Raw genomic sequence first — 10,480 nt, 5'->3', positions numbered from 1 at the left:
GGCAACATTTATGATACGTGTAAATAGGGCTTTGAACATACCTCCATTCGACCCTATCCCAGCAACTCCAGCCTATAGCTGCTCCTCAGGGAAGCCTGCACTAGAAAGATTCATGGGGTTCTCACGGAAAGAAGGGCTGGAGAGAGAAATCCCCCCAATTTTTCCATGACAACATGTCTCCTGAGAATAACAGCTAACATTTATTGAGCTTTTATTATGTGTCAGGTACTATTCTAAGTATAGACACTAATTTAAACTTTATAACAACTTTCTGAAGGTGGTACTATAATTATGTCCATTTTACAGATGGGGAAACTAAAGCACAGAGAGATCGAGCAATTTGCCCAGAGCCACACAGCTAATAAGTGGTAGTGCCAGGATTCTAGCAAAGGAAGTCTGACTCCAGAGTTCATGCTCTTTGCCTCTACAAACCAGAAATTCTCAAACCTGAGCATGAAGAATCATCTAGAGGTCCTATGAAAACACAGACTGCTGGGCCACACTCCCAGAGTTTCTGATTAAGTAGTTCTGTGTGGAGCCAAAGGACTTACATTTCTTGCACATTCTCAGATGATAGTGATGGTGTCGGACCACACATTGAGAATCATGGGTCTAGAGAAAACTCTTGGTAGAACCTTCTCTTCTTCCCCACATACTCCTCCAATCCAGAAAAAAATGCTAAATGAAAGCATTAATTATACTGAGTAACCTCATGAGATCAATCAATCAGCCAGCCTTTTGGGAAGCCTCGACAATTCCTTAGCACTGAGGGGCTTCTAAGAGCAGAATCATAGCTCTTTCGCTGGATCTCCACTTGGCCACCGACTGGAAATGTAGCCTGTGGGAAATTACCAGCCAGATCTGGATCCTCTTCTTTTTTTCTATTTATACTCACTCTTTCATTGATAACACATTGTTTCTAAGCAAATGAGTATCATTAAACAAAACATAAATAGCATCCATTTGTTAAAACTCCCTTTGTAGATATTGGTAAAGTTATTGTATCTCCCCGAGTTAATTTTTAAGTGCATCCTGTTCACTTCAGGGTCACTTCAGGAATATGTACAACCACACAATACACATACATAGGTGATGAAAATCAGAGCAAAGATGAAATAAAAACCAAGCAATTCTGTAAGACACAGAATCTTACTTCTACCTTACTTTTATCTTATTCTGTAAGATAAAAGAATCCTTTCCTTTTTGGGGTAAAGACCAGACACAGAAATGCAAACCATAAGACAAAGTCAAAGAAGGAAACACAATAGGCTCTGAGATACACAGTTTCCAAGAAGTTCTTCAACATACTGAGATCTAAAAGATATTTCTGTCATTAAAAAGGGATCCAGCATGACATGGCCCACAATGTTCTCCATAACATCTCCATGTTAAATACAAAAATGTTTCCTAGAGCATTTCTTGGGGGAGTCCTCAAAGGATCCTTCAGGCTTCACTGTTCTACAAAATATGGATGCTACAGGGTTTCACATGTCAAGCAAATGCCTTGTCCACAGTACGTTTGCAATAAATACTTGAAGAATAAAAACACTCTTAGCAGTTTAGCTCTTCACTATTTATACTTTGAAATATATACATAAAAAGAGAGTACTACAACTGCACTTCTTTCTAAATACCCTGTAATTCTGATACTTTTGCCACTGCCCTTCCATCCAACTTGCTAAGTTGCATTTAATTTTCTAACGCTTGAAGACTGCTATTAGATCATTATGGTGAAAGCCACTGCACATTTTCTTTTAAAAAAAAAAGTCCAGTTTTTCTTAAAAGATTTATCATTATGCACTCCCATCAAATAATCCACTAATTATTCTTGGTCTGTAGATCTCCATTCTGACATTTTTCACTACCATTTGTAGCAGAATGAAAACGCCTCAGACCAAGAGTCAGGAGGCTGACATTCCAATCCTGTCCCCATAGCTCAGTAACTGTGTGGCCTTCCTTCTCTCAGACTTGGTTTTCTCATTTGTTAAATGGGAGAAGGAAAACTCACCACATGTTAAATACTCTCATTTAAGATAGCTAGTGGGAAGCAGCCGCATAGCACAGGGAGATCAGCTCAGTGCTTTGTGACCACCTAGAGGGGTGGGATAGGGAGGGTGGGAGGGAGAGGCAAGAGGGAGGAGATATAGAGATATATGTATACGTATAGCTGATTCACTTTGTTATACAGCAAAAACTAACACACCATTGTAAAGCAATTATACTCCAGTAAAGATGTTAAAAAAATAATAAATAAATAAATAAATACTCATTTATTAAGAAAGAAATAAAAAAACCTCTAAGGGACAAATGTTACCTCTTATAATTACGAATTAAAATTACAATAATGGTCCCACCTAATGGTCATTGACTTGTTTTCCTCCAGTGTGGAATAACGGGTGTGTAATCCCTACCATGGCCACTGGGGCTGAAGGGATAGACTCATACCAAGGGGCAGTGGGAAGACAGCAGTGCTTCAGCACAGCTCAGCCAAGGTTGCCCAGATCCAGAGGGTGAATTCAACAGACACGTCTACACCAATCATTGGAGCATAGAGGCCTGGTGCATAGCAGAGCCAAGGTACCAAATAAAGAAAAACAAAAAAAACAGTGTTGGATGGAGAACGAGGGATATGAGAAGAAAAACTGTGAGTTAAAATGGGAAAACAGGAGAAAGTCTGAAAAGAATTCTGGAGGTGGAAAGCCAATCTCCACAGCTGGACTTTAAAGACTTCACACATTCTATTTGCTGGGGGCAGCCGATCTGTCTAAAAGGACGGAGCCAATCACACGGATACTCTTACCGGTTTTATCTTACAATTAGTGGCATATGTTTGCAAGCCTGCCATGAAACAGGGAAGACCTAATTGGCCAGCCCAGGTTTCAAACTTGGACTCACCAAGCTAGTCTCCTCACTGAGGCCCTCAATCTCAGGGTAAAGACGCTAGCATCCTGCAAGGTATTTGTTACTAGTAATAGTTAATGTGCTAAAGTTTGCAAATGTCTTGTCTATTCATATGCATGCTTTATCTATGTATATAAATTAGAACAAAGCTGAGTCTCTCCCTACAATAACCCTTCTCTCACTCACTGGTATTCCAATGTGTTTCTTGAGTTAAAAGGAAGAATGGGTTAACAGCCAGTGATCTGACGATTGCCCATAAGAGTGTGTAGCATCTGACATTAGGGAACATCATCAGTCAACCGGGGGAAATGGCTGGAAACCACTGTTCAAGCCAGGTGAGATGAGTAGCCTCATGGAGATAACATAAGAGCTGACATGGAGTAGCTGTTGAAGGCCTGTATTTCAAAGAATCTGGGGAGAGTACCAAGACCCCAGGGCTCTATGTTCACAATGGCTAAGAGTAGAATCAAACTGATTATTAGATGGTCTTCCACAACCCTGGGCTAATGAGCCATCTTGATGCTGGTCATAAGGCTTCCTCCCTAAAAGAGCTCAAATTCATAATTTGGCTTCACTCATTTAGATTCTTTTTAATAACAGTTGTAGTCAGATGTTGATTCTAGAATAGAAAGGTATTCAATCCAATTCTTCCTTTTAAAATGATTCATTTGCAATTTATGTATTACTAACTTGTGGTAGTCAGCCTCCAAGATGACTCTCAGTGATCCCACATCCTGGTATTCACCCCCTTGTGTAGCCCTTTCCTACGTGGCATCAGGGTTGGTCAGTGTGGCCAATAAAATAAGGCATAATTGATAATGTGTGACTTCCTACACTAGGTCATAAAAAACATTGCTGCTTCTGCCTTACTCTCTTGGATCCTTGTTCTGAGAGGGGCTAGCCGCCATGCTGTGAGGACACTCAAGCAGATCTATGGAGAATTCCACTGGGAGGGATTGAGGCACCAACTTTCCAGCCACGTGAGTGTGCCATCTTGGAAGCAGACTTGCCAGCCCTAGTCAAGCCTTCAGATGACTGCAGACTCAGCTGACATCTTGACTGCAGTCTCATGAGAGTCCCTGAGCCAGAACCACTCACCTAATCCATTTACAGAAACCGTGTAGGGTAATAAATATTTATTGTTATTTTAAGCCATTAAGTTTGGGAATAATTTGCCATATAGCAATAGACAACAAATATATAACTGATGTGCTCATTACAAATTACTTTTTATCATTCATTCAAACCAGATACTCAAATATCTTTATTTTCCAAAACTTTAAAAAAATTTGATAAAGACTTGTTGCTAATTCCCCATAATTGGCCCGAATGAGTTTCAAGTTTTACTGTACTTATGTGAGTCTGTTTCTTACTTTGACCAATTGATACTATTACTTATTTGGGATTAGAGTCTTTTCTCCATTTTGGCCCCTCATCTAAGGAGGAGGGATAAATTATGAGTTTGGGATTAATATATACACACTACTATATATAAAATAGATAACTAATAAGGACCTGCTGTATACCACAGGGAACTGTACTTAATATTTTGTAATAACCTATAAAGGAAACTAATCTGAAAAATATATATATATATAAAAAAAGAAATGTCATCTAAAATCTGGTCTATTATATGTTTATATGTATTTTATGATGATATATAGGCTATTTGGGTCATGAATTAACATTATTTGTGCTGATTTCAAAAACTACAGAGTCTCACCAAAAGAATTGATCTTATCAGAAAAGCTTATTTGCCTCCCAAGAATTTGGCAAAATTTTTTATGGTACCAAGAGTGAATGGGCAGCATAGGTGAACTCTGAGGATCTTTGCCACCTCTAAAGTACATCAAAAGGTTTCAGAATTATTCTTCTTGTTTAGCAAAAATCAAGAGACAGAAAACCTAAAACCCAGACAATTCTGTCCCACCACAAGAAAGGTGTGAACCAGAAGCGATTTCAAAAGAGAAGTGTCCTGCTTAGGACAATGCATCATCCTGAAAGTCTACAGACTCCATTTCCTAGGGCTTCATGATTTAGTTGGATGTGTACATTCTGAGAACATCAGGCACAGAAACATCTGGGAATCGACAGAAGAAACATATTCCAAAGTCAATATAAACTCTGTTTAGATTGTTGCCATCCTGAATTATATGTTCCCCTTTAATTAGTGCAAATAATCAAAAGCTAGCAGTATTTACAAAAGTCTTAGCTATGATTTATTTTCCTCAAGAAAGAATTACACCCACCAACTGCAAATTGGGAAATAAAAGAAATCAGACTCTAATCAAGACTGTAACCTAAAGGCCTCAGAAAAATAGGCCATCCAGAGCATATTTCCCAAATATTCCAGCATAGTTTTTTTCCCCAAATACTTCTAGTGTCCCGTATTACCTGATGAGAATTTCTTTGCTTTTCATCCCTGTACCTCCAGGAAGACTTCCTGATACCCTGACTGTGTGAAGGACCCCTCCTCTCTGTACCCCTTCCATTCAGTAAGAAGGCTCTATTCCTGTTTAACTAGTTTTTAGCCCGCACTGCCTAGCACAGAGCCTGGCACACAATAGTAACAAGTAATATGTATTGACTAAAGTGTCCACTGGACCCATGATTTTCATAACATTTTGCTCTTCCTCGTATTGTGTTTATTAGACAATTCTTTTTGATTTATTAGACAAGTCTTTTTGATTTATTTTCTCTGCCAACCCCCCTTTATAGCTCTTATTCTAAAAGTCTATGTTTCACTTCAGTTGTTTGGATCAACTAAAGGCAAAAAACAGGACCAAAATCTCCACATTTCCACTTAGGCTATGAGAACACTACAGCCAAAAAAAAAAAAAAAAAAAAAAAACACTACCATGTAACTTTATTCCCACTAGGACAGTGATAAGCAAAAAATAGAAAGTAACGAGAGTTGGTGAGGATATGGACAAATTAGTACTCTATGACTGGTGAGAATGTAAAATGGCTCAGCCACTATGGAAAACAATTTGGTGATTCCTCAAAAAATTAAACATAAAAGTACTGTATGACACACCAATTCCTGCCCTGCCTACTTACCCAAAAGCATTGAAGACAGGTGTTCAAATAAAAACTCATACCAAGTGCAGCACTATTCACAATAACCAAAAAGTGGAAAAAATCCAAATGTCCATTAACTAGTGAATGAATAGATATACAAAATGTGGTATTTCCATACAGTGGAATACTATTTGGCCATAAAAAGGAGTGAAGTAGTGATATGTGCCACAGCATGGACAAGCCTTAAAAACACTATGCTAAAAAGCAGAAGCCAGTCACAATAGACAACATGTCATATGATTCCATTTATATGAAATGTCCAGAACAGGCAAACCTATAGAAACAGAAAGTAGATTAGTGGTTGCTTAGGGCTGGGAAAGATGGAAGGATAGGTGGATGATATAAAGGGTAAGGGGGGATCTCTTTGTGGTTATGAAAATGTTCTAAAATTGACTAGTGATGGTTGCACATATCTGTGAAAAGCCATTACATTGCACACTTTAAATGTATGGTATGTGATATACCTTAATAAAGCTGTTTTTTTTTAAAAAAAAAAACAACTATATGTAGCCTGAGGGAATTCACTGAGAGGTTGCAGTTGCTCTGTATCCTATCTAGGGTGGTTATTACAAGACTTTATCATGTGTTATGATCCATAGAACTTTATACTCCAAAAGGTGAATTTCAGTGCATGTAAATTCAAGAGAAAACAACCACATGCTTAGTTGGAATTATAAGCTAGGATCCATGGTTAACTTCAGTTGAGCCTGGTGCAGCTAATTAAAACTTCCTGTATATGTGCAAAGAGAACACTCAGACCCTAAGAGCCAAGTCTGAACCAAGTTCCTTGGGCTACATTCAGCAGTTGAAATCCAAACAAGTACAAAGTCACTTCTGAGAGATTATCACCCATGTAGTCCTGTCTCCACTTCATGCTTAAAGCAGAGCTGTTGATTCCGTGGTCCAAGGTTTCCTGCCAGGTCCCAGAACAAACTCTGGGATTGCTCTGAGTTCTCCTTTTCACATGTACCAGATTCTGAATTTGGGCCCAAAATGTAGAGGGGCAGGTGGGATGGGAGGAACTAAACCAGGTCACTATTAACATCTCATGTGTGCTAAGGATGCTTCAAATCCTAATCATCAAAATACCTGCTGAGCCTTTTTATAATCCCAGCCATCAGCTCCAGTCCCCTGTGACTCTGCCCGGAGACTGATAAACTCTATGGTAGGGACCACATGAACCTACCTGAATGTGCCAGACTACACTGCACCCAGAGGCATGAAGTTTCCTGAGAACATGGACCACCTTTATCAACTGGGATTAGATGTAGCAGCATATAATGGAAAAACCCAAATAACTGAGACTTAAACACAAAAAAAGTTATCCTCCCATTTAAAAGAGGTCTGTGGGGATGCAGACTAGGATTGATATGAAATCAACAGGAGCTAGGATTCCTTCCCACTTCCTGCTCCATCATTCTCAGTGTGTGGCTTCCACACTTATGGTCCAGGATGACCACTGAAGCTCCAGATACCACATTCAAATTCCAGGCAGCAGGAAAGAGAAAAGCAAGAAGGATAAAATGGGCACCACTCCCAGCTGAATCAGCTATCTTTAAATAGCCCTCCTGGAGATCCATGCAAAGGTTACAGTTGGATATCAATGACTAGAGTGTGGTCACAGGCTACACATAGGTGCAAGGAAAGCTAGGAAGTGTTTTTAAGTGGGCACATTGCTGCTCTCAGTGATACATTTCTGTTGGTTGGGAAGAAGAAGGAATGAATGCTGGGCAGACCACCTGCAGTGTCAGCTACACCACCTCTGTAATTGTCTGGAGCACCTTGCACCATCCCTGGGAGGAGCTCATTAAAGGCTGTTGGTTTCATCTGATTGTCGGCAGCCAGGAGGTCTGATCTAGAAGTGGCTTTACTTTCTGCTTGCACCAACAGGCTTTCTCTAGTCTGCTCCATGGTACAGGGGCAAAGCAAATAGGCATGATCCTTCTAGTTTTTGTGAATTAAGAATTGGTCAGAAACATTGATATTTTCTCTTGGAAACCACAGCTACATGTGAAAATGAAAGAAAGTCATTTCAATTTTCTAAACCACCAAGACTTCTCAGTTGGATTAGAAATGAAAACTCAATGTGTCATTCTCTGACCTCAGACTCACCCGATGATTCTTCCACCCACAGAGTCACACAGACTGATGGAAAGCAGTTTCATCTGATGGGGTATGGAGTCGAGGGTATAGGTACCTGATGCACGGATTCTCTCCTAAAGGAAAGTCCTGCATACATATTCCCTCAGGAGCAGAAAGATAGATTCATGGACGAGCTCCTCTTGTCCAGTCTTTGTAAAAACTCCTTCCCTATAAAGCAAGGAAAATGAGATGCAAAATTAGTTAATTGACCAGTCTACTTCGAGAGGCAAGGCTAGGACTAAAATTTGGATCTCAGCTCCCAGTGCAGTGCTCAAATCAACACAACCCAAGATATTATTTTTTAAAAATCTACCATTGAGAACCGAATGCTTGATATTCTAAATATCTTGAATTGCTGTCTACACTGACCTAGTTATCCAGATAAGAGTCTGATTCTTGATTTCACCTTTCCCAAACTGTGTCTTGCCTTGGTCTCTTATGAAGTCATCAGTTTAATTCAATCATTGGTTACTGAAAGCTTACTCAGTGATCAGCAATCTGTTATGAGGGGGATACTAAAGGATCATAAGATACGGCCTTATAAAATTATTGTATTGGTAAGACACATGAATTAATGAGGCTAATTTTTAAATAAACACACCAAAGACTATATCTATGTGAGTGGTACCTCACCTTAGCAAGCATTTAGCGCAACAATGGTGTCATTGCTCAAAATGACAATAGGTGAACCAAATTCTTTTCAGTAGGTGGACCAAATAGTACTAAACATCCATAATGGCCATTGGGTATTTTTGCTTGGAGAGTGCAAGTTATTTTCTAAGAAAAGCCAAAGTGATTCAGAGCCAAGTCTGGGAAAGTAGGTGGATGATCAATTTCTGTTTCTGGTGACATTCTATCGGCCCAAGGTGGCCTTCCTCCAGACCTCTTTTTCCATGATAGAATCATCCTTGTGTGTTTAGGCCAGGGGTTATGAAAATTCAGCATGCAGGGGCTTCCCTGGTGGTGCGGTGGTTGAGAATCTGCCTGCCAATGCAGGGGACACGGGTTCGAGCCTCGGTCTGGGAAGATCCCACATGCCGCAGAGCAACTAGGCCCGTGAGCCACAACTACTGAGCCTGCGCGTCCAGAGCCTGTGCTCCGCAACAGGAGAGGCCACGACAGTGAGAGGCACGTGCACTGCGATGAAGAGTGGCCCCCGCTCACCGCAACTAGAGAAAGCCCTCGCACAGAAACGAAGACCCAACACAGCCAAAAAATTAATTAATTAATCAATTAGTTAATTTTAAAAAATCCAGCATGCATCAGAATCACCTGAAGAGCTGGTTAGACCATAGATTGCTGGGCCCCAGTTTCTGATTCTTCACGTGTGCGTGAGGCCTAAGAATTTACATTTCTTTTTTTTTTTTTTTTTGCAGTATGCGGGCCTCTCACTGTTGTGGCCTCTCCCGTTGCGGAGCACAGGCTCCGGACGCGCAGGCTCAGCGGCCATGGCTCACGGGCCCAGCCACTCTGCAGCATGTACGATCTTCCCGGACCGGGGCACGAGCCCGTGTCCCCTGCATCGGCGGGCGGACTCTCAACCACTGCGCCACCAGGGAAGCCCAGAATTTACATTTCTAATAGGCTCCCAAGTGATGCTGATGTTGCTGGCCCAGAAACATTGGAGAACCACTGCTTTAAGACAGTTATTTTAAATTTCCCATTATATAGCTACACTTTATCTGATATAAATCATCCTTGCTCTCAGGGAACTCCTTTGCTGCCCCTCATGCTACGTCATGGGTACTTTGAGGCCTTGCACATCCCAGGGATGCAACTAGACATGTGCCCATGGTCCCTCCCAAGAATTTATATCACCTTTCACCCAGAGCAACAGAGGATGGAGCTAATATCTGTGACTGAAAGGGCTCACAAGCATTTCTATGATTAGAACTTGATCCTTGCCTAGCAACCAAGAAAGTCATCGAGGGTTAGAACTAGAAGGGATGTTAATAACATTTAGTCTAATTCCCTCCATCCCGAATCCTCTCATTTTATAGCTGAGGAAACCAGGGCCTAGAGATGCTAAGTGAAGTGTTCAAAGTCACCCAATAAGTAACAGAACAGTTACATGGGATCCATGAGAAAGTATCACAGTCCCCTTCCACCTAGAGAAGACAGGATTATATCTCACACAATCAGGACCAAATGCAACTGAGGGAGGTCTAATGTGATGTGTGCATCCCCCAGAGAACAAGTAGTGCAAACCAGACTGCGTATTTCTACCCTTTCCATCTTAGTAACGGGGACTGGAAACATCACTATTTACACCCTCTGTGGTAAAACATTCCTTATACTTAAGCCATAACAGTTTGCTCCATGGTCACCGCTAAACCCGAATGTGTAGGAGATGGCA

This window comes from Lagenorhynchus albirostris, chromosome 2 (genome assembly GCF_949774975.1).
Source record: "Lagenorhynchus albirostris chromosome 2, mLagAlb1.1, whole genome shotgun sequence".
Lineage (NCBI taxonomy): Eukaryota > Metazoa > Chordata > Mammalia > Artiodactyla > Delphinidae > Lagenorhynchus > Lagenorhynchus albirostris.
This window is presented reverse-complemented; position numbering follows the sequence as displayed.